The sequence below is a fragment of the Saccopteryx bilineata genome, chromosome 3 (assembly GCF_036850765.1).
Source record: "Saccopteryx bilineata isolate mSacBil1 chromosome 3, mSacBil1_pri_phased_curated, whole genome shotgun sequence".
NCBI lineage: Eukaryota > Metazoa > Chordata > Mammalia > Chiroptera > Emballonuridae > Saccopteryx > Saccopteryx bilineata.
Window position 1 is genome coordinate 197,261,300 of NC_089492.1, and position 26,763 is coordinate 197,288,062.

Genomic DNA, 26,763 nt, shown 5'->3' on the forward strand with positions numbered 1-26,763 from the left:
CCTGACTGTGGGCAGACCGAATCTATGGGCTTCAAAGGCCACAAATAAGCTGATGCAAAAATAGTTTGATTCTCTGCTATAAAAAAAAACAACAACAACAAAAAACACGTAGCCTGAGCAGGTGGTGGCACAGTGGATAGAACATTGACCTGGAACACTAAGGACCCAGGCTCAAAACCCCAACATTGCTGACTAGAGCACAGGCTTATCAGCTTGAGCATGCATTTGCTGGCTTCAGCTCAAGGTCACTGGCTTAAGCTAGGGTTCACTGGCTGGACTGGAGCCCCTGGTCAAGATGCATAAGAGAAAGTAATCAATGAACAACTAAGGTGCTGCAAAATTGAGTTACATTATTTTATCAAAATAATTTTCTTTTTTATGTTGTGTTAATCAATGACAATCTAGATGGCCACTGCCTGCTTTTAGTCTATCTGAAGATGATTCAGGACAGACATTTAAAACCTGTTTTGATGCAGTAGATAGAGTATTGACCTGAAATGCTGAGGTTGCTGGTTGGAAACCACAGGCTGGCCCAGTCAAGACACATACAAGAAGCAATGACTGCGAGTTGATGCTTCATGCTTCTCTCCCCACGCCATGCCCTTTTCTCTCATCCTCTCTCTAAAATCAATAAATAATCTTTTTAAATATATAAATAAAATAATAAAAATGCCTGATTTTAGAATTCAGAAACTATGATTAAAATCTTCTCCAATGATTAACTTTCACTTTTCTTTAGCTGCCATAAAGATGTCTCTTAATAAATATCTGCTTTAGTTTGGGAGCTCACCTGTGTCACTGACTCATGAAATAAGACACAACTGTTTTACTGAACTAAACTCTTTTCAAGACTGAGACTGGTTTAATAATAAAAAGGTCAGCTCAACTTCTAGAATGTGAAACTTCCAGAAAAATTTCAAAGAAGGTGTTGGTCAAATAAGTTTATATATATATTTGCTCACTTATAGTTTGCATTGGGTGTGAGGGACAGGCTGTAAGCAGGCAGGGTCCTTAGGGCTTAGTTTTAAGACTAAGCTTTTCCCCACACCTTTGACTGTTGCATGATAGGGGGTGGTGCACTCTCATGAGGAATCCCATTATGCCTCAGATAAGTGACTTTGTATCAGAGACTTCCTTGTTTGTATATTGGACTAAAGGTTTTGATTTCACACTATAAAATGGGGCAGACCAGAAGCTTGCTCTCTCTCTGTTCCTGAAATTTAGCATTAGAGGGGAGAGCAGAGAAAGGCCATGTGGAGAAGAGGAGAAGCAGCCAAGATGGCAGAATGCTGAAGGAGAAGCCAGTTTGTGCAGGATTTGTGCAGAGAGAAGGAGATGGGGAACAGAGGTGAATAAGTCTGGTGAGGCAGAAACCTTTGATTCTAGGAAACTCGGATAAGTCAGTGGCTTTGGGAGCCCTGAATGGAAAGGGAAGTATCTTCCCACTGTGTGTATTACTTGCCCGCCAGGTGCAAGCTAGGATAAAGATGATGGCCCACCAGTTCTTGGCTCTGTTGTTTCATTACCATCTGTCTGTCTGAGTTAAATGCGAACCTGCATGGTCCAGGCAGCTGTCATGTTGGCTGTGGCTACTGGCTTTACATTTGATGTAGTCTGTAGCAGGATTTGATACAGATCAGTATGGAACCACCACCAACTCCATTTGAGCAGTGGAATAGAGGACTGGCTGCTGTTATGGTTCCTCATGGCTGTCTTTTGGGGGGCCATAAGCTGGCTGACTTTTACAGACATGTGTGAGGAAACCAACAGCTCTGTAGGAGAAGCTGCCCAGGACCTGCAAACTGAGCAGTGGAAGGAGCTGGAGCAAACTTGGGTGAAAGAGATGCCGACCCTGGAGCTGGAGCAAGCACTGGAGAAGGAGGTCGACCAGATTCGTGAGATTTGCTTGGAAATGGAGCAGCCACTGGAGAAGAAATCATAGGTTCGTGAGTTGCAGTTTGCCCTAGACATTGTGGAGAGCCAGCAGCAGTGGGAGGCCAGGGCTGAGGCCAGGGGCGGGGCTGCAAGGCCCATAAAGCAGAAGGTGGCAGCAGCCCCAGGCTGGAGCCAGGCAGCAGGAGCTGGTATTTTCAGTTACTCTTTGGAGGATGAGGAGAATCAGGCTGGAGTTGCAATCCACAGTCTCCAGAAGGTGAGAGCCCAGCAGCAAGGAGTACCTACTATGCCCCTGGTAGGTGTGCGATTTTGGGACATAGGGGTGAGTGCCATCATGCTCTCTGGAGCAGAGATGGAAATGCTGACTGACATTATCACATGCTCCTCCTTGGGACAGTGTAAGACCTGCCAGGATGGCAGGGATGAGGGGAGAGGCTGAGGCCCTATTTGAGTGCACTGATTCCTGGACTATGACTAGAGTGGGCACTGGCAACTTTGTTGGATGGACTTACAGATTTTGGACAATGTGAAATACCCTGATGGGGGTGGGGGGCAGCTTTGCTGGAGGCCCTCCCCCTGCCCTGAGAAGCTTTTCAAACGGCTAGAAAGAAGGCCGAGGACATTTTGTGCTTTCGGCAATGTGCTCAGAGACTGGTGAAATGTACCTTTGTAATTATTGAAACTGTATGATATGTGCTGTTGTTGTAATTTGTGTAATGTGCCTAATTTCCTTGTGCAGGAATACCTATGCTTCAGATTGTGAAGTGAGCAAAAGGAGTGGAATTATGGTCAAATAAGTTTGTAAATATGATATATATGTTTGCTCGCTTATAGTTTGCATTAGGTGTGGGGGACAGGCTGTAAACAGGCAGTGTTTTAAGACTAAGCTTTTCTCCACACCCCTGACTGTTGCATGATAGGGGGTGGTGCACTCTTATGAGGAATCCCATTATACCTCAGATGAGTGACACTGTATCAGAGACTTTCTTGTTTGTATATTGGTTTAAAGGTTTTGATTTCTACACTATAAAATGGGGTAGGCCAGGAGCTTGCTCTCTCAATGCTCCTGAGATTAGCATTAAAGGGGAGAGCAGAGAAAGGCCACGTGGAGGAGAGGAGAAGCAGCCAAGATGGCAGAGTGCTGAAGGAGAAGCCAGTTTGTGCAGGATTTGTGCAGAGAGAAGGAGATGGGGAACAGAGGTGAATAAGTCTGGTGAGGCAGAAACCTTTGATTCTAGGAAACTCAGATAAGTCAGTGGCTTTGGGAGCCCTGAATGAAAAGGGAAGTGTTTACCCATTGTGTGTATTTCTTGTTCGCTGGGTGCAAGCTAGGATTAAAGCTAATGGCCCACCAGTTCTTGACTCTGTTGTTTCATTACCATCTGTCCGAATCCAATGCGAACCTGCATGGTCCAAGTGGCTGTCAGGGTGGCTGTGGCTACTGGCCTTGCAGAAGGGAACTATGAGGGTCCAGAATTAGTCACCTTAAGAAGTGCCTTTGTGGGTTATACCTTGTTTTGATTTAAGGCAACCAAGGCCCCATGGGCTCAAGGGAAAGTTCTGACCCCACTTAACCACCTACAAGAACTTGAATAAAGGTCCATTTCCATAATAAAACATGTCAGAGATAACCTTTTTTTACTTATCTTTAGAGAAGGGACAACTTCTACATAATAAACCTCTGGTATTCTTTTTTTGTTTGTCTTTTGTTTTATTTCTGTTTTTATACTTATTTTATCTTGGTAAAGACATTCTATTCCTTTGATGCCCATAAAATTACTCATATAGATTTAGTCCTGCTATTTAATTGTATAAATACTAGTCAAAACTAAGGATTAATTTTTAATTGAATTTATTGGGGTGACATGGGTTAATAAATTAGACAGGATTCAAGTGTACAACTCTATAATATATCATCTGTATATTGCAGGGGTCGGGAAACTTTTTGGCTGACAGAGCCATGAATGTCAAATATTTTAAAATGTAATTCTGTGAGAGCCATACAACGACCCGTGTACGTTAAACATTATCCAATAAAAACTTGGTGTTGTCCGGAGGACAGCTGTGATTGGCTCCAGCCTCCCACAACCATGAACATGAGCGGTAGGAAATGAATGGATTGTAATACATGAGAATGTTTTATATATATATATTTTTTTGTATTTCTCTGAAGCTGGAAACGGGGAGAGACAGTCAGACAGACTCCCGCATGCGCCCGACTGGGATCCACCCGGCACACCCACCAGGGGCGCTGCTGTGCCTACCAGGGGGTGATGCTCTGCCCCTCCTGGGCATTGCTCTGCCATAACCAGAGCCACTCTAGCGCCTGGGGCAGAGGCCAAGGAGCCATCCCCAGTGCCCAGGCCATCTTGCTCCAATGGAGCCTTGGCTGCGGGGGGGGGGGGGGGGAGAGACAGAGAGGAAGGAGGTGGGGGGTGGAGAAGCAAATGGGTGCTTCTCCTATGTGCCCTGGCTGGGAATCGAACCTGGGTCCCCCGCACGCCAGGCCGACGCTCTACCGCTGAGCCAACCTGCCAGGGCTTGAATGTTTTATATTTTTAACGTTATTATTTTTTTATTAAAGATTTGTCTGTGAGCCAGATGCAGCCATCAAAAGAGCCACATCTAGCTCACGAGCCATAGGTTACCAACCCCTGGTATATTGTATTGTGTGTTCACCACCCCAAGTCAAGTCTCCCTCAAGCACCATTATCCTCCTCTACTTTCTTCTATCTCCACTCATCCACCATCCTCTGGCAATCACCATAGTATTGTCTGTGTCTGGGTTTTTGTTTGTTCTGTTTTGTTTTTGTATATTCACAATGTTTACCAATGCCATTTGAATACTTAGGTTTCAATATGACCATTTTTTGAAAACTTTTATAGAGTTTAGGAACCTTCAATGGAATAACTTTATGTTATTTTTAAAATGTTAAAATGTTCCTGAAATATAGAAAAGAAAGGCTCTTAGCATGAATTGTTTTTTTTGGCAGAACTTACTTTCTCTAAAACAAAAAGACTTTGCCTGACGCAAAGTGGAGCAGTGGATGGAGCGTCAGACTGGGATGCAGAGGACCCAGGTTTGAGACCCCGAGGTCACCAGCTTGAGTGCAGGCTCATCTGGTTTGAGCAAAGCTCACCAGCTTGGACCCAAGGTTGCTGACTTGAGCAAGGGTTTACTTGGTCTACTGTAGCCCTACGGTCAAGGCACATGTGAGAAAGCAATCAATGAACAACTAAGGTTTCGCAACAAAAAACTAATGATTGATGCTTCTCATCTCTGTCCATTCCTGTCTGTCTGTTCCTGTCTGTCCCTCTCTCTGACTCTCTCTCTGTCTTTGTAAAAATAAATAAATAAATAAAATACTTTTAGCAGAACTTTCTTTTTCTAAAAAGACTCCCTACCCCTAGCCTTGAGGCTGGGTTCCCAGGCTGTGGCCTTGGATAGTTCTGCAAGGTTGCAAATGTTCCCAGAATGTTTCTCCCTGAATTAACCTTATAGATAGACATTGTAAGAGAGTTTGTTTTACTGCTATGCTTTCTTTCCTCCCCATTTCTCAATCAGTATGTAATTTTGTCTTTAAAAGCTAGCCCCAAACTGTGTTTAGGGCCACATTGATTTGAACAACTTAGATTTCCATGCAGTTGCCAACATTAAAGACTTCTTAATTTAGTTACTTAATTGTGTGTGTGGCAAGACGTCTGTTTCTCGCTGTTCTGATACAACACTCCTTTATCTTACATTAAAACTTATTTATACATAATTAAAAATATTGAGTTTCATTATAGTTGAATTGTTGTTGTGGTCTATTTTGAACACATTTTATTATTAGTTAAAAATAATTTTATAACTTCTCAGATTGTTAGTCAAAATTTTTTGATATAGAAGAAAATTTATGCACAGTAATACATACAATTAATTAATTAATCAATTAATTTTTATTCAGTGAGAGGAGGGGAAGCAGAGAGAGAGAGAGAGTCCCACATGTGCCCCGACTAGGATCCAACCAATAAGCTCACCAGGGGGCGATCCTCTGCTTATCAGGGGCGTTGCTTCATTGCTCAGCAACTAAGCTCTTCTTAGCACCTGAGGAGGCAGACTCAGCACTCTAGGGCCAACTTGCTCCAATCAAGCCATGATTTCAGGAGAGGGAGAAAGAAAGAGAGAGAGAGAAGCAAGAGGGGGAGGGTTGGAGAAGCAGATAGGCACTTCTGTGTGCCCTGACCGGGAATCAAACCCGGGACATCCACATGTCGGGCTGATGCTCTACCACTAAGCCAACTGGCTAGGGCCAATACATACAATTTAAAATAGAATTAGGCAACTTCCCTGGCCTCCATCTTTCCTCAGGGCCAGGGAACCTTGCCAGGCAGGATGCGCTGTACTCAGTAAAGCCTTTTGTTATTCCACACTTGGTGGCTCCAAGCCCTGTTCCTTCCTTCTCGGCGGGGAAAAATACCTTACATTTTGGTGCCAAAAACCCGGGAGGAGTTTAAGTCCGCAAGGACTGCTCCTCTTCCTCATCCCCTCTGAGAAAGAACCAGGATCTTCAACCTTCCACCCACTTCTGCGCACGTGCGGTAAGTCCCCTGTCTCCAGCCTTCCTCTCAGTTCTTTCCTCTGAGACTCCCTGTCCGAAACCGTAGCTACGTCAGGGAAGTCTTTTCCCTTTTGAGTGAGTGTGTGCTTGCGGAGACATCCCAAGCATATCCACTTTACCTTTTCTGTCCGTGGCCAGACCTTGAGTTTTAGGATGCTAATACTCAAATCTGACCACTCCGAGAACTGAGGGCAGCTGTGGGAGCACAGGAATCTCCCGCACTAAAGAAGAAAAAACTGTTTTTCTTCTCCACTGTGGCCAGGCCATAGAACACACTGAGCCTACTGAAGGGACTTTTGGTTTTAACACCCTCACCAATTTAACTATCGCCAAAAAAGCTAGGAACTGATTGGAGACCTCTTACAAACATGGCTTCTAATTATTCGCGCACCTGTCCTTAATCTCTGTGCTGCCTGTTCCACTGCACAGGCCTTTTTCTGGCCAGAGAAACCTCACCTAAAAACTCCACTCCTAATCGTTCCTTCTCCACAGACTCCCAACACTCTCTCCTGCCTTCCTGACACCCGGGGTCACCGCCCCTCTCTCAGGACTTCTCTCTAGTTCCTCTGTGGACCTCTTTTGTGCTTGGATCTCTTCCCTCTGAGAGCCCTCTCCCCCCAAAAAATAAAATAGAATTATACCCATACCAGTCTCTTGGTAGTGTGGCATGCCTCTCTTTTTTCTTTCCTCTCCGCAACCCTTAATCCATCTTTATTTCTTTGTTATCCCAGTCCAACACTCTATCCATTGTGTCACCACTGTCCTGCCATTTTTATTTCTATGGTTACAGAATTACTGCATCCCAATGGGTCACTGGCTTGAGCAAGAGGTCACTGGCTTGGCTGGACACCCCTTGTCAAGGCACATATGAGAAGCAATCAATGAATAACTAAAGATGGCAGCGGAGTAGGCAGATGCACAGACGCCCAGCTCTCACCATCAAACTGGAATACAAATCAATTTAGGAAAAATCAGCATGGAAAACCAACTCTGAACTGCAAGAACAGCTCTCAGAAACCAAGGAGCAAAGAAGAATCCACAACAATCCTGGTAGGGAGTGCCTGAATCTCCTCTGCTTACAGGAATGGAGTGGGGGGTGAGGCTGAGAGCCCAGAGGGGATCTCACACAGGGAAAAGTGCAGAAACTACTACTCACAGCCACTTGCCTGGCGAACAGGGAGCAAGGTGTGTTGAAAAGACCAGCTTATCTCCCAAGTGGAAAGGACAGGGAGAGGGACAGACTGTGAGGGGCTAAGGAATTCAGGAAACGAACTAAAAAAGCTGACTCATCCGTGCTGGAGGCAGCCATAGCTGGGGGAGGGACTGAACCTTTCACAAAACAGAGCTGAAGTGCTTCCAGATCAGAGATCTCCGGACATCTACCCAGCTCCAATCAGCACAACAAGACACAGCTGAAAACAAGAAGTGGGGAGGAGGGGCAGTAACTCAGGTCTCCATGGAGATCTGAGATACACCTCTCCCTACTGAAGCTGAGAAAAATCCCTGCCTCCAGTGAGATTAGTTGGTGGAAGAGACCTTCAGAGTCTCAGGTTACACCCACAGCATTCCTGGATACAGTTTCAAGGAAGCCCACTACTGAGATCAGTAAACAAGACTATCACCTGTTAAGAAAACAAACAAATCAAGACATCAAAGCTGCCCAAATCCGAAAGTGGACTACAAATAATAGCTGATACCAACCCAAGAAGACCTAGAAATAACACAACTGAAAACTGGAGGCAGACAACACCAAGCCTAGACTCAACCAACTCTACAAACAAAACAACGAAAATGAGAAGACAAAAAAGTGCAATCCAAATGAAATCTTCAGGAGATGAACTGAGTAATATGGAAATAATCAAACTTCCAGATGCAGAGTTCAAAATAATGATTGTAAGGGTGCTTAGGGATCTTAAAAAAACAATGAATGGTCATTATGAACACCTAAATAAAGAAATAGCAAGTATAAAAAAGAATCAGTCAGAGATGACAAATACAATATCAGAAATAAAGACCACAATTGAAGGAATTAAAAACAGGATAGATAGAGCAGAGGATTGAATCAGCTAGTTAGAGGACAACTGGAATGAAGGCATGAAAGCAGAGAAGAAAAGAGAAAAGAGACTTAAAAAGTCAGAGGAAACTCTTAGAGAGCTCTGTGACACCATGAAGACAAATAACATCCGTATCATAGGGGTGCCTGAAGAAGAAGAAAAAGAACAAGGGATAGAGACTTTGTTCAATCATATCATAGCTGAAAACTTCCTTAAATTAATGCAAAAGAAACTCTCACAAGTCCAAGAAGCACAGAGAACTCCATTAAAGAGAAACCCAAAGAAACCTACACCAAGACACATCATAATTAAAATACCAAAGCTAAGCGATAAAGAGAAAATATTAAAAGCTGCAAGAGAAAAAAAAGTTATCAACTACAAAGGAGCCCCCATAAGGATGACATCCAACTTCTCAACAGAAACACTTGAGGCCAGAAGGGAATGGCAAGAAATATTCAAAATAATGCAGAAGAACCTACAACCAAGACTACTTTATCCAGCAAGACTATTGTTTAAAATAGAAGGAGAAATAAAAAGCTTTCCAGACAAAAAACAACTCAAGGAATTCATTACAACCAAACCAATGCTGCAGGAAATGTTAAGGGGCCTGTTGTAAACAGATCAAAGTGGGAAAAGAATATAGCAAAAAAGGAATACACCTTTAAAGAATAAAATGGCAATAAACAACTACATATCAATAATAACCTTATTTAAATGGATAATGTAAATGGACTAAATGATCCAATCAAAAGACATAGGGTAGCTGTGTGGATAAGAAAACAAGACCCATACATGTGTTGTCTACAAGAGACACACCTTAGAACAAAAGACACACATAGATTGAAGGTAAAAGGATGGAAAAAAACATTTCATGCAAATGGAAATGAAAAAACGTGGGGGTAGTAATACTTATATCAGACAAATTGGACTTTAAAACAAAGGATATATTAAGAGATAAAGAAAGCCACTACATAATGATAAAGGGAGTAATCCAACAGGAAGATATAACTATTATAAATATCTATGCACCTAATATAGGAGCACCCAAATATATAAAGCAGACTCTGATGGATTTAAAGGGCGAGATCAACAGCAATACTATAATAGTAGGGGATTTCAATACCCCACTAACATCACTAGATAGATCCTCAAGACAGAAAATTAACAAAGAAACAGCAGACTTATTGGAAACACTAGATCAACTCGATTTAATAGATATCTTCAGAACCTTTCACCCTAAAGCAGCAGAATATACATTCTTTTCAAGTGCTCATGCTACATTCTCTAGGATAGACCACATGTTAGGGCACAAAAGTGCTCTCAACAAATTTAAGAGGACTGAAATCATATCAAGCACTTTCTCTGATCACAACGGCATGAAACTAGAAATGAATCACAACAGAAAAGCTCAAAAATTCTCAAACACATGGAAACTAAATAGCAGGTTGTTAAATAATGAATGGATTAAGAATGAGATCAAAGAAGAAATAAAAAAATTCCTAGAAACGAATGACAATGAGCATACAACAACTCAAAATTTATGGGACACGGCGAAGGCAGTGCTGAGCGGGAAGTTCATAACACTACAGGCACACTTTCAGAAGCTAGAAAAAGTTCAAATAAACAACTTAACCCTGCATCTAAAAGAATTAGAAAAAGAACAGCAAGTAAAGTCCAAATGTAGTAGAAGGAAGGAAATAATAAAGATCAGAGCAGAAATAAATGACATAGAGGCTAAAGAAACAATACAGAGGATCAATGAAACTAGGAGCTGGTTCTTTGAAAAGGTAAACAAGATTGATGAACCTTTAACTAGACTCACCAAGAAAAAGAGAGAGAGGACTCAAATAAGTAAAATTAGATTGAGAGAGGAGAAATAACAACTGACACAACAGAAATACAAAATATTGTAAGAAAATACTATGAAGAACTGTATGCCAAAAAACTAGACAACCTAGATGAAATGGACAAATTCCTTGAAACATACAATCTTCCAAAAATCAATCTGGAAGAATCAGAAAACCTAAACAGACCGATTACAACAAATGAGATTGAAACAGTTATCAAAAAAACTCCCAACAAAGAAAAGTCCGGGGCCCAATGGCTTCACAACGGAATTCTACCAAATATTCAAAGAAGAACTAACTCCTATCCTTCTCAAGCTATTTCAAAAAATTCAAGAGGAAGGAAGACTTCCAAGCTCCTTTTATGAGGCGAGCATAATTCTGATTCCAAAACCAGGCAAAGACAACACAAAGAAAGAAAATTATAGGCCAATATCTCTGATGAATATAGATGCTAAAATCCTCAACAAAATATTAGCAAACCAGATCCAACAATATATGGAAGAAATCATACACCATGATCAAGTGGGATTTATTCTGGGGAGGCAAGGCTGGTACAATATTTGTAAATCAATCAATGTGATTCATCACATAAACAAAAAGAAGGAGAAAAACCATATGATAATTTCAATAGATGCAGAAAAAGCATTTGATAATATTCAGCACCCATTCATGATCAAAACTCTCAGCAAAGTGGGAATACAGGGAACATACCTCAACATGATAAAAGCCATCTATGAGAAACCCACAGCCAACATCATACTCAATGGGCAAAAATTAAAAGCAATACTCTTAAGATCAGGAGCAAGGCAGGGATGCCCCCTTTCACCACTCTTATTTAACATGGTCCTGGAAGTCCTGGCCACAGTAATCAGACAAGAAGAAGAAATAAAAGGCATTCAAGTTGGAAAAGAAGAAGCAAAACTATCATTATTTGCAGATGATATGATATTGTATATAGAAAACCCTAAAGTCTCAGTCAAAAAGCTACTGGACCTCATAAATGAATTCAGCAAAGTGGCAGGATATAAAATCAATACTCAGAAATCAGAGGCATTTTTACACACCAACAATAAACAGTCAGAAAGAGAAATTAAGGAAACAATCCCCTTCACAATTACAACCAAAAAAATAAAGTACCTAGGAATAAACTTAACCAAGGAGACTAAAGACTTGTACTCGGAAAATTACAAAGCATTGATAAAAGAAATCAAGGAAGATACAAACAAGTGGAAGCATATACCGTGCTCATGGTTAGGAACAATAAACATCATTAAAATGTCTATTTACCCAAAGCAATCTATAAATTCAATGCAATACCAATTAAAATACCAATGACATACTTCAAAGATATAGAGCACATATTCCAAAAATTTATATGGATCCAAAAGAGAACACGAATAGCCTCAGCAATCTTAAAAAAGAAGAATAAAGTGGGAGGTATCACACTTCCTGATATCAAGTTATACTACAAGGCCATTGTACTCAAAACAGCCTGGTACTGGCATAAGAACAGGCATATAGATCAATGAAGCAGAACAGAGAACCCAGAAATAAATCCACACTTCTATAGACAACTGATATTTGACAAAGGAGGTAAGGAAATACAATGGAGTAAAGACAGCCTCTTTAACAAATGGTGTTGGGAAAATTGGACAGCTACCTGCAAAAAAAATGAAACTGGATCACCAGCTTACACCACTCACAAAAAATAAACTCAAAATGGATAAAAGACTTAAATGTAGGCCATGAAACCATAAGCATCTTAGAAGAAAACATAGGCAGTAAGCTCTCCAACATCTCTCGGAGCTATATATTTGCTGATTTATCTCCATGGGGAAGTGAAATAAAAGACAGGATAAACAAATGGGACTATATCAAACTAAAAAGCTTTTGCACAGTTAAAGACAACAAGAACAGAATAAAAAGACAGACTACACAATGGGAGAACATATTTGACAATACGTCTGATAAGGGGTTAATAACCAAAATTTATAAAGAACTTGTAAATCTCAACACCAGAAAGACAAACAATCCAATCCAAAAATGGGCAAAAGAGATGAATAGACACTTCTCCAAAGAGGACATACAGATAGCCAACAGGCATATGAAAAAATGCTCAACATCATTAATCATTAGAGAAATGCAAATTAAAACCACAATGAGATATCACCTCACACCAGTCAGAATGGTGCTCATCAACAAAACACAGAATAAGTGCTGGAGAAGATGTAGAGAAAAGGGAATCCTCCTGCACTGCTGGTGGGAATGCAGACTGGTGCAGCCACTGTGGAAAACAGTATGGAGATCCCTCAAAAAACTGAAAATCGAACTGCCTTTTGACCCAGCTATCCCACTTTTAGGAATATACCCCAAGGACACCATAGAACAGCTCGAAAAGGAGAAATGCACCCCCATGTTTGTGGCAGCATTGTTCACAATAGGGAAGATCTGGAAACAGCCCAAGTGTCCGTCAGAGGACGAGTGGATTAAAAAGCTTTGGTACATATATACTATGGAATACTACTCAGCCATAAGAAATGATGACATCGGATCATTTACAATAACATGGATGGACCTTGATAACATTATACGGAGTGAAATAAGTAAATCAGAAAAAAAACTAAGAACTATATGAATCCATACATAGAAGGGACATAAAAATGAGACTCAGAGACATGAACAAGAATGTGATGGCAACAGGGGTGGGAGGTGGGGGGAGGGGGGGAAGGGGTGAAGAAGGAGAGAGGGGTTGGGGGAGGGGAGGGGCACAAAAAACAGATAGAAGGTGACAGAAGACAATTTAACTTTGGGGGAGGGGTATACAGCACAATCAAATGTCAAAATAATCTAGAGATGTTTTCTCTCAACATATGTACCCTGATTTATCAATGTCACTGCATTAAATTTAATAAATAAATTTTAAAAAAATAACTAAAGAGCCACACTTCAAGTTGATGTTTCTCTTCTCCCTCTCTAAAAAATAAAAATAAATTGAAAATTTAAAAAAGAAGCTATAAAACTTATTCCTGGAGTATTTGAGGTTTTGCTTCCTGGCATATGTTGTCAGTTTGGACTCAAATAAACTATAAAAATCCTCCACAGGTTTGGATATTTCTCACGTCAACGCACACAAGAGGAAATACATTACTATGGGGACAGAAACTCTTAATTAGGGACACCAACATAGAAAAATTGAATCTGGCAATGCAGTATGAACTTCCTGGCAAAATTTTAAGAAAGGAGAAAAGGAATAACAGTTCAAGACCTCTTTTGGGAGGAGAGGAATTTGATTTTTATTTTAAAGAATTGTTTTTAGGCTAGCCCCTAAATTCCCCTCTACAGACCTCTCCTTTGCTTGGGGAAACACTTACATGTACAATAGTTTGGTGACAGATAAGCCGTAGGTGTGATTGGAAAGTGAGACATAGGGAAAGCTAAGTGGTTTAGTCTACACTATAAAGAATCTTGATTTTTCTAGAAGAGAGTCAGAAAGAAGGATAGGATTTTGCAGCCCAGAGGGCTGGTCCCCTCAGTGGGAAAGAGTTGGAGAGATGAAAGTTGAGGACTGTTAATGAACGAATATTCAACTGAGTGACTTTAAAGATCTAATTGGCTTTAGTAAATAATTTATATATCAGCCATCTAATTACTAGAAAGATACTCCAAGGCACTATACAAATGGCAAGACTTTTAGAGGCAGCAACTGAGAAGGACAAGAAAGTTAAAAGAATGTATTATTTCAGGCAGGGTCACCTTCCCTTAGGAAAAGGCAGGGGGTCTTTTCAGGCAAATTACCTCACTAGTGCTGACCCGGAAATTCCAGGCTGATTGCTTTAAAATTCTACTCCTGGGAGCAGCCAAAACTGCAATCAGACTAGGTACTAAGTCCGGGTCAGGTACCCGGCACAAATGATGCCATTTTGGGCCTGTTTTTCCTTTTTTTTATTTTATTTTATTTTATTTATTTATTTTTTACAGAGACAGAGAGTGAGTCAGAGAGAGGGATAGACAGGGACAGACAGACAGGAACGGAGAGAGATGAGAAGCATCAATTATTAGTTTTTCATTGCGCGTTGCAACACCTTAGTTGTTCATTGATTGTTTTCTCATATGTGCCTTGACCAAGGGCCTTCAGCAGACTGAGTAACCCCTTGCTGGAGTCTTGAACCTGGGTCTTCTGCATCCCAGTCCGACGCTCTATCCACTGCGCCACTGCATGGTCAGGCCTGTTGTTTCTTTTTGACAGGACATAAGAACAAAGAAGTCTAATAATTAGCACTCATCTATAATTGTCCTGATGATCTCATCCTCCTCCTCCCAGAAAAACAAACAAACAAACAAACACCTGTGGTCAAAGGCTGCTGTACACATCTGCATGTTTACAGTAAATGTTTGTGGCAAGTTAAAACAACACCAGAATCGTTGTTCCACACTAGTTGGGAAGAAGAAGGACGAAGTTCAACGAAGAGTTCAGCAGAAGCACAGGAAACAAAGGGCAACAACCAGGATAACAAACAGAAGCATGGAGATAAATCTCCATTCAACTTAACTTCCATATTTAAGTGCAGTGTAACCACATAGGGCTAGGTGCGATGGAGTCATTGCCGAGTCTGAACTTGATTACATGAAATGAGTTGCATATTTCAAGCCAGCTTAAATCCTTGAAGTGAATTCCCTTCCATAAGAGGCTCCTTTTACTCATCCTGTCACACCAGGGACCCTTTCCAGGTTCACCATTGTAAAGCCAGAAGCCATGGCCACTAACACAGCACCCTGGCACATGCAGGTTCGCATTGTATTCAGACAGTCGGTAAAGGAACAATGGAGCCAAAAACTGATAGGCCATCATCTTTAATCCTAGCTTGCACCCAGCAGGCAAATAAAAACACACACTGGGCTCCAAAACCCACTCACATTCAGTACTCACAAAGCTACTGACTTATCTGAGTTTCCTAGAATCAAAGGTTTCTAGCTCACCAGACTTATTCACTTATGTTCCTCATCTCCTTCCTTCTCCCTGCACAAACTCTGCACAAACTGGCCTCTCACTCAACACTCCACCATCTTGGCTGCTTCTCCTGGCCTCCTCCACATGGCCTCTCTCTGCTCTCTAACGCTAATCTCAGGAACCAAGTGCAAGCTCCCGTTCTGCCCCCATTTTATAGTGTAGAAATCAAAACCTTTAATCCAATATACAAATAGGGAAGTCTCCAATACAAAGTCACTTATCTGAGGTATGATGAGATTGTACCACCCCACATCAGAAAGGGTGGGAAAGGCTTAGTCCTAAAACCAAGCCCCAGGCTACAAGGATCCTGCCTGCCCACAGCTCGCCCCCAACACACTTTAATATCACCTGGGCGATGGCTTCCATGTGGGCAGTGTCATCTTTAACAAAGTGAGCATAATATATTTTATCTGCCCAACAACCATCATCTACTCTGTCCTCATTTTGAGGACCTCCATTTTGTTTTAAAAAATAATAAAGACAATTCAAATGATACAAAGAAACTAACACTTTATGAAGTGGACAGTCTTCTTTCAGAGAACTGTAAATGGGCAGAAGACAAGAAGCTTTCATAGGATAAAGAACAAAGAAGAGACAAATAGAAAATATCTGATTGGTTGGGTCACAAGTTAACCTTGTTTGGGGTGAAAAGACCCAGAGTTGTCCTGGTATTTTGGGATCAGCTGACTGAATAGACTACACTTCTGGTCAGGCAAAGCATTTAGAGAGACACAAAAATTATCTAAGTTTTAGTTTGTTGACATAGCACTCCAAGCTAAAGTGGTTCTATCTTGGGCCTAGAAATTTATTTCAATAGCTTCTGAAACCAGTTTTGGCTTAAGCTTTCATTTAGACTTTTCACTACATTTTCTGTTGTAAGGTCAGGAGCCGTCATTGTGGCCATTCACATGCAGGTTCCCACTGGATTATGGCAGATGGTAAAAAAAATGGCAGAGTCGGAGGATGGTGGGCCATTCTGTTTATTGGTGTCTCACCAAGACAGACAAGCCACAAGAGAAGACAAGGGAAAAGCAGAAAACCTGTGTTGGTCAAATGAGTTTGTAAATATGATATATGTGTTTGCTCGCTTGTGATTTGTGTTGGGTGTGGGAGACGGGCTGTGGGCAGGCAGAGTTGTTGTAGCCTAGGGTTTAGTTTTAAGACTGGGCTTTTCCCCACACCCTTGACTGATTGTATGATCTGGGTGGTGCACTCTCATGAGGAATCCAATTATGCCTTGGATAAGTGACTTTGTATCACAGACTTCCTTGTTTATATATTGGATTAAGGGTTTTTGGTTTTCTACACTATAAAGTGGGACAGACCAGGAGCTGGCTCACATAGTTCCTGCTATCACGATTGCAGGGGCTTCCCTGATTCCTTGCCCTTCATGGGAAAAGCTGGTTTTCTGCTTTTCCCTTGTCTTCTTTTGTGGTTTGCCTGTCTTGGTGAGACACCAATAAATAGGATGGCCCACCATCCTCTGACTCCACCATTTCTTTACCGTCTGCCCAAATCCAATGGGAACCTGCATGTGAATGGCCACAATGGCGGCTCCTGGCCTTACAACCTGCTTTCCCCATGAAGGGTAAGGGATCAGGGAGGCCCCTGCAATGGTGATAGCAGGAACTGAGAGAGCAAGCTCCCAGTCTGCCCCCATTTTATAGTATAGAAATCAAAACCTTTAATCCAATATACAAACAAGGAAGTCTCTGATACAAAAATCACTTATCGGAGGCATAATGGGATTCCTCATGAGAGTGCACCACCCACATCATGCAATAGTCAAAGGTGTGGAGAAAAGCTTAGTCTTAAAACTAAGCCTTAGGCCATGGCCAGTTGGCTCAGTGGTAGAGCGTCGGCCTGGCGTGCAGAGGTCCCGGGTTTGATTCCCGGCCAGGGCACACAGGAGAGGTGCCCATCTGCCTCTCCACCCCTCCCTCTCTCCTTCCTCTCTGTCTCTCTTCCCCTCCCGCTGCAAGGCTCCATTGGAGCAAAAGATGGCCCGGGCGCTAGGGATGGCTCCTTGGCCTCTGCCCCAGGCACTAGAGTGGCTTTGGTCTCAGCAGAGCGACACCCCGGAGGGGCAGAGCATCCCCCCTGGTGGGCAGAGCGTCGCCCCCTGGTGGGCGTGCCAGGTGGATCCCGGTCGGGTGCATGCAGGAGTCTGTCTGACTGTCTCTCCCCGTTTCCAGCTTCAGAAAAATACAAAAAAAAAACAAACCCAAAAACCTAAGCCTTAGGCTATAACAACCTGGCCTGCTTACAGCCTGTCCCCCACACACAATGAAAACTATAAGCGAGGCCCTGGCCGGTTGGCTCAGCGGTAGAGCATCGGCCTGGCGTGCCAGGGACCTGGGTTCGATTCCCGGCCAGGGCACATAGGAGAAGTGCCCATTTGCTTCTCCACCCCCCTCCTTCCTCTCTGTCTCTCTCTTCCCCTCCCGCAGCCAAGGCTCCATTGGAGCAAAGATGGCCCGGGCGCTGGGGATGGCTCCTTGGCCCCTGCCCCAGGCGCTAGACAGACCGTCGCCCCTGGTGGGCGTGCCGAGTGGATCCCGGTCGGGCGCATGCAGGAGTCTGTCTGACTGTCTCTCCCCATTTCCAGCTTCAGAAGAAAAAGAATAAAAACAAAACAAAAACAAAAAAAAACTATAAGCCAGCAAACATATATATCAATTTACAAACTTATTTGACCAGCATCTATATTTCCTTATTATTTTTGAGCATCTTTATATCAATTATAGGTTATACATCCTTTCCCAGGTATATGCTCTGCAAATAATTTCTCTCTCTCTCTCTCTCTCTCTCTCTCTCTCTCTTTTTTAAAGGTAGGAGTAGGGTTAGATAATAAGGCAGAATCCTGCATGTGCTTGGACTGGGATACACCCAGCAACCCCTTCTGAAGCTGAGGCTCAAGTAGTGAGCTATTTTTAGCACCTGAGACTGACATGCTCAGATCAACCAAGCTATCCTCGGACCAATGGAGCCACTGGCTATGGGAGGAGAAGAGGGAGAGAAGGGAAAGAGGAATTTGGGGGAGAAGCAGATGGTCATTTTTCCTGTGTGCCCTGACCGGGAATTGAAGCCAAGATGTCTATATATCCAGCTGACACCCTGTCCACTGAGCCACCCACGAGGGCCAGCTTTCTCCCACTTTCATATAATTTTTCTTATGTTTTCTTCCTACTCTCAAATGCATAGAAGAAATTGCAAAATTGTTATTTTCCAGAGCATTTGAGATCTCGCTTCCTGGAAATTGTTATCAGTTTTGGCTAAAACAAACATTTATAAACTTCCATACAGTTTTAAATTTTTCTCATATTGCTCCAAAGAATAAGGAACAGCTCTATAACCTTTTTATAGGGATTATCTTTCTAAGTAAATTACTAGTAAACTGTTGGCAGCACAAAGAAAATGAGCCTAGGGTTAGATTTGGAAAGGCTGGCTAGAGGAGATTAGGTGGTGATGAAGAATGTAAAAAGAAACTTGGTAAAGTTTTCTGAGGAAATAAAATTTCTTGGGTGGCCAGAGAAATCACTGTGGAAGAATAAAGTCTTCCTTATCCAGAATTTATAACTTGGCAGCCACTGACACTTGTATTGTTTATTATTTCTCACAAGTATAAAAAGAATAATCTCAAATTGTTACTAGACTGAAAGATCTGTTTGCTGACACTCATCAAAAACCAATCAGCCTAACTAGGCAGTGGCGCAGTGGATAGAGCGTCAGACTGGGATGTGGAGGACCCAGGTTTGAGACCCTGAGGTCGCCAGCTTGGGTGCAAGCTCATCTGGTTTGAGCAAGGCTCATCAGCTTGAACCCAACGTCACTGGCTTGAGCAAGGGGTCATTCAGTCTGCTGTAGCCCCCCCAGTCAAGGCACATATGAGAAATCAATCAATGAACAACTAAGGAACCACAACGAAGAATGAATGTTTTTCATCTCTCTCCCTTCCTGTCTGTTCATTCCTATCTGTCCCTCTCTTTGACTTTCTCTGTCTCTGCCACAAAACAAACAAAACCCCAAAACTCAATCAAATGCAAACAGAAGTTTGCAATCAAGAAAGTAATGGTGTATTAGTTGAGAAAATCATGGCAATCCTGAGTCAGAAGTAAAGCGTTTTTTTCCTATTATCGATGGCTTCCAGGAGATGGATTATATAGGGAAAAATCATAATCATTTTGGCTAAAGCATTGGGTTGTGAGCTCTACTGATTGGTGTTGTTATAAAGTACTGTACCTTACTTCTGTGGGTTTACATAGAGACACCAAGTCCAAATAAATTTTTGAGGAGTTTTATTGATTAAACTGGCTGCATATTGATAGATATGTGTATTCCAAACTGCCCTCTGATGTTCCGCTTATCTATCAGACCTCACCCTTACTGGACTATCACCCCTGAGACAAAGGAATTCCAAAAAACTGAGAAGCCACCCCAAGGAGGGGCTCCAGCCATACCAGGACTTTTGCCTCAGTATCCCCTCAGGCTCTCCCAAACACTATATAACTCGCCCCTAGTCTATAACCAGCGCTCTTCTCCCCTGGGAGAAGTGCCCGGCAGGGTTCCTTTCCTCCTTTCCTTTCAATAAAGCCTGTGACTCTGGTCTTTCAGATTCCCCTGGATTCCAACACATATGACTAACACGAAGTATAGCTGACCAAAATTGTGCAGTGTTGAATATAACTCCGAGGCTGGTTATATACCTTTCACCACATACAGGTTGGGGGGAGCATGACAAAATCATTAACAAACTTATAACATTTGTCTAGAACAGGCATGGACAACATACGGCCCACGGGCCGGATGCGGCCCACGTAATGAGTTTATGTGGCCCGCAATTAAATTTTTAATATTCTCCACTACTTTAAAATCTTAGCTACTCAGAAGTGGAAGCGTTTTTGATTATTGGAAATCAAGATATTTAAGAAGATAGTGATACGTGGAAAAGAATTCTGCATGTGACTAAGCGAGGGTTAACTTCCAATAATTGATCGAATAGATCTGCAATACTTTATTTTTTTTAAAAAATTCCATTATAAAGATTTACAACTTTTACACTCATCTGTACTCGATATGAACTCTTTGATGTTTAGGGATGATGTGAAACTCACATTCTTTGAGGTGGAGTTTGCCAGTGTGCACCTAAGTTCAAACAATTCATTATTTTTGTGGTCAAGTGTGCTGAATCAAGTGGCATTGCAGCATAGACAGTAGCTGCAGTTAATAACTGAAAACATGTCCAGACTGTTTGTAAAACAAAATAATTGTTTTATTTGTGATATAACCCCTTTGTAAAGCCAGAAGCCACGGCTGGGGCCACTATCACAGCAGCCCAGCCCTTGCAGGTTCGCATTGGATTCGGACAGTCGGTAAAGAAACAGCAGAGCCAAAAACTGATGGGCCATAGTCTTTAATTCTAGCTTGCACCCGGCGGGCAAGTAAAAATACACACTGGGCTCCAAAACCCAGTCACATTCAGTGCTCACAAAGCCACTGACTTATCCGAGTTTCCTAGAATCAAAGGTTTCTAGCTCACCAGTCTTATTCACCTCTGTTCCCCATCTCCTTCCTTCTCCCAGATACAAACTCTACACAAACTGGCATCTCACTCAGCACTCCACCATCTTGGCTGCTTCTCCTGGCCTCCTCCACGTGGCCTTTCTCTGCTCTCCTCTGCTCTCTTCTAATGATAATCTCAGGAACCAAGAGTGCAAACTCCGGTTTTGCCCCCACTTTATACTGTAGCTTCACAACCTCTAATCCAATATACAAAGTAGGGAAGTCTCTAATACAAAGTCACCTCTGAGGCATGATTGGATTGTACCACCCTACATCAAAAAGGGGTGGGAAAGGCTTAATCCCAAAACCAAGCCCCAGGCTACAATTCTCAACACACATTAATATCACCTGGGCAACGGCCTCTTTAACAAAGTGAGCATAATACATTTTATCTGCCCAACACCCTTCAAGCTCATTCTATTAATTAAATATTGTTTCAATTGATTGCAATACAATTTGGATATTTATATGGTATGTAATTATATTTTTATTAAAATAATATTGTATATTAAAATTTTTTTCACTCACATTTATTCATAAACAAATTACATAATAAAATTTTGTTTACTTAAATGAATCATTTTTATATTTAACATTTTTTAATTTTAATATTTTGTCTGGCCAGTTAAAAAACGTTTTCTTTCTAATCTGGCCTGGGGGCAAAAACTGTTGGCCATGTCTGGTCTAGAGGATTTATAAAAGACATTAAAACTTTCAAGGTAACACAATAGTGATGTCATTTTACATATCAAAGACATTCACAAATCTCTCAGTGTATATCTCCCCTCCTTTGCCTAGAGGTATATGTTACTCTCAGGACTCCAGGAAGGGAGGGAGAGTTAAATTCAGTGTAGGGCATGCCAACATTGTCTCCTATTGAAAGGGAAAAAAAGTTCTTCAGATAACCATTATCCTTTCAGAGAACTATAGTTAAACTAAATGACCCAGTCATCCTTGCAAGCCAGAAAGCTTCTACATTCTTCTCCCTCCATTCTCTAAAGCAGGGGTCCCCAAATTTTTTACACAGGGGGCCAGTTCACTGTCCCTCAGACCATTGGAGGGCCGGACTATAAAAAAAAACTATGAACAAATCCCTATGCACACTGCACATATCTTATTTTAAAGTAAAAAAACAAAATGGGAACAAATATAACATTTAAAATAAAGAACAAGTAAATTTAAATCAACCAACTGACCAGTATTTCAATGGGAACTGTGCTCCTCTCACTGACCACTAATGAAAGAGGTGCCCCTTCTGGAAGTGAGGTGGGGGCCGGATAAATGGCCTCAGGGGGCCGCATGTGGCCTGCGGGCCATAGTTTGGGGACCCCTGCTCTAAAGAAAGGATGGAGCAAGAGGCCTGACTTTTTCTCTTAAAATATTAATATTAACTTTTGCAATTTTTTGGTACCTTACCACAGTGTGGGCCAGTGGTCGGCAAACCATGGCTCGCAAGCCACTTGCAGCTCTTTGGCCCCTTGAGTGTGGCTCTTCCACTAAATACCACGTGTGGGTGCGCAGGTATGCATGGGGTTTCGGTCAGTAGGGACTGGAGACGCTGCACAGGTGGGCGATGGAATACGCAGCGCAGGGGAGGTGCACACGATTCATGCAGGAGTTGAGTGAGCCAGTCAGTCAGCAGTCTCACTGTGCAGTGGTTAGTGCTAGTTGCATCAGCAAATTGCGCGCAGGTGACAAAAGTACTTAATCGAAGCATAAAGTTACCTGTATTTTTCCAACCAGCTGCAAATCCTACAGGTATTTTTGTCATCAATTTAAGAATTGTAATTATTTTGTGTTGGTGGCTTTATTATTAAAAAATGAAACATTTTTTAGGTGCCCTGTCTGACATGGCTACAAAGAAGAAGCAAAGAAAAACGGAAGACAAAAACCATGAATTTAAAGTTGAATGGACTGAGACTTTCATGTTTATTCAAAACTTAAATGGCCTTCCTACCTGTCTTGTCAGGAATAATTGACGCATAACAAGACATTAAATTTGGAGAGACACTTTACAACTAAACACATTTCATTTAGTACTAAATATCCTGTCAGTGATAAAGGGAAGAAAGCAGTTGAGGAACTTCAGAAGAGTCAAGAAAATTTAAGTTCTGTACAGTATTTAATTACTGGATGCAATCTTCCAACAATGTTAATATTGCAAGTTTTGTGGTTAGTCAAGAGATTGCTAAGAGAGGAAAACCATATACAGACGGCAAATACATAAAAAGTTGTTTTATAAATGCATCCAAAGAGCTATTTCAGGATTTTAAGAACAAAGCAGATACTCTAAAATAATTTAAGAGTTACCATTGTCTGCTAAAACAGTGAAAGACAGAACAAAGTGTCTTCGAATATAATGAACCAGCAAGTCAAAGATCTTAAATTGGTTTTAGCTTTATCAATAACAGTTGACAAGTCTTGTGAAATAAATAATGCAGTGCAAGTTTCACTTTTTGTATGATTTATCTCATCTACAGCTCTTAAAGAAGAACTTTTAGGATTATTGCCACTCAAAGGTCAAACACGTGGAGAGGATATAGTAAATGCTGTTATTGGTCCCATGGAAAAACATCATATTCCACTCGATAAAATTGTCTCAATTTCAACAGATGGGGCAAAAGTATGACCAGCGTAGAAACAGGTTTGTTGCTATTTTGAAAGAAAAAATTAATCACGAGATACTTACATACCATTGCATCATTCATCAAGAAGCACTTTGTGCACAGACATTTCCAGAAGAAATTTGCAAAGTTATGAAATTGGTGATTAAGATTATCAACTCCATTATAGCTAAAGCTCTTAATCATCACCAATTTAAAGAATTTTTAGTTGAAATGGAGAGTGGGTATGCAGATCTTCTGCTGCATAACAAGGGACGTTGGTTATCAAGAGGAAACGTTTTGAAACGTTTCGCTTCCTTATTAAACAGAAATTAAAGCATTTCTCCTTGAGAAGGGTGTTCATTATCCAGAACTAATGAATGATCAGTGGATCCAAAAATTTTATTTCATGATAGATGTATGTCTCATCTAAATCAGTTTAATCGTAAACTATAGGGAAAAAACACAATTTTTTTGATGTTAGAAAAAGTTATTTCATTCAAAAACAAATTATCTCTTTTTGCTCAAGATTTTTTTTTACTTTATTATTACTGTGTACTGTTCCATTGTAAAATTTTAAAATTTTATTTTAGAGAGGAGAGAGAGAGAAGGAGGGAGGAGCAGGAAGCATCAACTCCCATAGATACCTGGGACTAGACAAGTTTGTGCCCTCGAACTGGTGATCTCAGAGTTCCTGGTCTTATGCTTTATGCCCTGTACTACCATAGGTCAGACTGCAATGAACATTTTTATACAGTCTTTTTTAAAAAATATGTATATATAGGTATATATGCTCATTTCTCTTGGAGAGAAAACTATGAATAGAGTTGCTGGGTCAAAGGGTATTTTTTTTTTTAACTTTTTTTTTTGTATTTTTCCAAAGCTGGAAACGAACTGGGAGGCAGTCAGAAAGACTCCCGCAAGCGCCGCACCGGGATCCACCTGGCATGCCCACCAGGGGGCGATGCTCTGCCCATCTTGGGGCGTTGCTCTGTTGCATCCAGAATCCAGAGCCATCCTTGTGCCTGAGGCAGAGGCCACAGAGCCATCCTCAGTGCCCAGGCAAACTTTGCTCCAGCGGAGCCATGGCTGCGGGAGGGGAAGAAAGAGACAGAGAGGAAGAAGAGGGGGAGGGGTGGAGAAGCAGATGGGCGCTTCTCCTGTGTGCCCTGGCCAGGGCCTTGCTCAAGATTTTGAAAGAGAAACTTTGATTCACCTTCCAAGCCCTTTGAAACATCACCAAGAAAAGAATTCTGATATTGACATTTGCTATTTGAAAAAAACACTCTTAAATATAAGGTAAACTTTTCTCAGCAGGTTTCAGGAATTCAGAAACAGCAAAGTGACTTTAGCCTTTGTTAAAAAACCTCTAATGGGCCCTGGCTGGTTGGCTCAGTGGTAGAGCGTCGGCCTGGCGTGCAGAAGTCCCGGGTTCGATTCCCGGCCAGGGCACACAGGAGAAGCGCCCATCTGCTTCTCCATCCCTTCCCCTCTCCTTCCTCTCTGTCTCTCTCTTCCCCTCCTGCAGCGAGGATCCATTGGAGCAAAGGTGGCCCCGGCGCTGGAGATGGCTCCCTGGCCTCTGCCCCAGGCACTAGAGTGGCTCTGGTTGCAACAGAGCGACGCCCCGGAGGGGCAGAGCGTCGCCCCCTGGTGGGCGTGCCAGGTGGATCCCGGTCGGGCGCATGCAGGAGTCTGTCTGTCTCTCCCCGTTTCCAGCTTCAGAAAAATAAAACAAAAACAAAAACCTCTAATGCTACTGTAACAATTTAATTTTTCTTCCTTTAATATTGACATTGGCAACTTTGAAATGCAATTGCTGGATTTAAAAAACAAAGAATTGTAGAGCTCGAAATTTGAACGTCTCTGTGCTGATATAGAGATATAGGAGAAAAACAAATGTGAACTTAGTGCACAGCACAAGTGGTCTGCTTTGAAAGACCTGGAGAAGGAAGATATGTTGATTTTTAACACCTGGAATAGTATTCCTGACTCATATAATCAGCTGAAAAAACTAGCGTTTGCTGTTCTTTCCTTATTCAGGTCTACATATTCATGCGAACAATTATTTTATTTTATTTTTTTTTAATTTAGATTTTTAAATTATTTTTTTATTTATTCATTTTAAAGGAGAGAGAGAGAGAGAAAGAAAGAAAGAGAGAGAAGGGGGGGAGGAGCAGGAAGCATCAACTCCCATATGTGCCTTGACCGGGCAAGCCCAGGGTTTTGAACCGGTGACCTCAGTGTTCCAGGTCAAAGCTTGATCCACTGCGCCACCACAGGTCAGGCCGATCAATCAGTTTCAAGCATAAACCTTTTCAAGAGTAAATTGAGAAGAACCATCGTTTTATTGATGAGAACCTGAAATTGTGCCTAAAATTAAAAACAACATACCAACCTGACTTACCCAAACTTTCCAAGGAGATGCAAGGCCATTGTTTGCATTAGTGTTTGTCAGTCATTGTCATGATTTAAGTTTATGGATACCTTACAATTTAATTTTATCAATAAAAAATATCGTTATTAAGTATGACATCAAGTTTTATTCAACGTACCTATAGTTTAACTAAGACTTAAAACTTTAAGTGAAGTTTATTAAGTTAATTTTAGGGAGCATTGTGGAGTAAAAGAAGATGTAGTGTCGAGGACAGAGAGAGGCATGTTGAGATAGTTTGGACATATAGAGAGGATGAACAAAAGGAGACAGACGAAACAAGTACACATGATGAGTGTGGATGGGAGAGTTGGATGGGTCGACCTCAGTGAACGTACCTCAATCACATTAAGGACGTTTTTAGTAAAGGCCAGTTTAGGAGTACCGTAATTAAGTTAATAACAATGTACCTACCTATATAGTTTAAGTTTAAAATTTTTGACTTTCAAAAGAAATTTCAACTGTTGTACTGTTGATATTTTGCTCTGTTGACTGAATTAGCTGACCACTGGTATGGGCCAAGATAGAGAGTAGTTGATCATTGTATCAGGTCCTGATGTCAGCCATGACATTGTTCTGTCTGGTTTCACGTGGGTGTGGTCTGTAGGGTTGGTCCACTTTCTCGGTTCTAAGGCTCTGCACAGTTAATGCATACCTCCTGGCAGACATGGCTCAGGGCCTGGGGCTGTTCACTCTAGTATGTGCATCATGTTCTGCCAGAAAACAGACAAACCTTGAAGAAGGTTTCCATTTCTTGA